Consider the following 1,996-nt stretch of genomic DNA (forward strand, 5'->3'; position numbering starts at 1 on the left):
TTTACAACATTCATTATTTCTTCTTTGTCAGTTCCATTAAGAAAAATACTGTTGTCACGACTTATAACTGAATGGTTCACATTATTGTCTACTTTTGGTATTTTAGCTGCAAGGCTTGATCCAACGTTCACAAAATAATGATTAAATCCATTTACAATTTCATTTTCATCATGGATTTTATCATCATCCTTCAAAAAATATTGTGAAATACCTGTTTTTGCTTTATGACTTTTCAGAACACTATTTATTACTCGCCATGTTGCTTTCATATCACCATTACTTTTATTTAATAAATCACTATAATATTCCTTCTTGTGTATATATAATTCTGGAATTACCAAAGCTATACCAGTTCTGCTATTTAACATTTTAGATGCATCAGTATAAATCTTGATATATTCTGAGTATTCGTTTCCTATGTATCTTTCCACCTCACTACTTTCTAATTCTCTCCCTCGTTTCAATAAATTTAAATCAACTTTGATTTGTCCAAGGACCCATGGTGGGACAACAGGAATAGCAACTGCAGGACTAATATGAAAATTATTTATTCCTATATCTTTAGTTTGATTCAGGATTATCCATCCAAAACTATTAAATTGTTTCTTTTCTTTCTCTTGACAGGGTTGGAGAGTATTTTGTGGAGGATGAGTTTCATTATATGCTTTAATATTTGCCCAGTAGGTTATAGCTATTTGTGTTCTTCTAAGCTCCAGTGGCATTTCTCCCATCTCAACCTGCAGAGCTGATACTGGAGTTGTTTTCATGGCTCCACAACAAAGTCTTAAAGCTTGATATTGTACTTTATATATTTGTTTTAATAATGTGTTTGAAGCTGAGTTATATAAAATGCATCCATAATCAAATACTGATCTTATTAATCCAACATAAATTGTCTTTAACGCTTTCCTATCTGCACCCCATTCTTTACCTATCAGACATCTCATTATATTTAGAAATCTTTTACACTTTCCTACTATTTTATCTATATGTATTTTCCACGTAAGTTTTTTTTTTTTATCAAACCAGATACCCAGATATTTGATTTGATCTACTCTTTCTATATCGTCCCCATATAATTTGAGATTTATATTAATGTTTATTTTTTTATTTGTAAAAATAACTGATTTTGATTTGGATGTTGAATATCTGAATCCCCATTCTAATGCCCAAATTTCTACATTATTTAATGCCTCTTGTATTTTCCTTTGAACAAATTCTATATTTTTTCCCTTTTTCTAAAGAACTCCATCATCTGCAAATAATGAGATGCCAAAAGATTTATCTGTATTACTAAAAATATCGTTAATCATTATTGTAAATAATATAGGACTAATTATACTGCCTTGGGGAGTACCATTTTCTACTTGATATTCTGAACTTATTTCTCCATTTATTTTACCACTAATACTTCTGTTGGTTAAAAAGTTTCTTATCCATCTATAGATCTTTTATAATCATAATCAATTTATAATCAATAAACCTTCTCTCCATAACATGTCATACGTCTTTTCCACATCCAAAAAAACTGCTATCACACTTTCCTTATTAGCCTGGGCACTTCTAATTTCATGTTCCAAAAATACTGCTGGATCTATTGTACTTCTGCTTTTTCTAAAGCCAAATTGATAAGATTTTATTTTCTCCTTAGATTCTAAAAAATACATTATTCTATTATTTACCATTTTTTCCATAATTTTACCTAAACATGATGTAAGAGCAATTGGTCTATAACTTCCTGCTAAATTAGGATCCTTCCCAGGTTTACAAATAGGGACAATAATTGCTTCTTTCCATTTGTTTGGTATCTTCCCTTCCTTCCACACCTTATTATATAATTTTAATAATATTTCTTTGCTCACATCACTAAGATTATTCAACATGCAGTAATTGATTTGATCTTTGCCAGGAGTTGACTTCCTGGAACTTGTTAATGCATTGTTTAATTCCATCAAAGAAAACTTCATATTAATAGTATCCTCATTGTCTTCCTCAT

The sequence above is a fragment of the Nematolebias whitei genome, chromosome 15 (genome assembly GCF_014905685.2).
Source record: "Nematolebias whitei isolate Nwh7 chromosome 15, NemWhi1, whole genome shotgun sequence".
Classification (NCBI taxonomy): domain Eukaryota; kingdom Metazoa; phylum Chordata; class Actinopteri; order Cyprinodontiformes; family Rivulidae; genus Nematolebias; species Nematolebias whitei.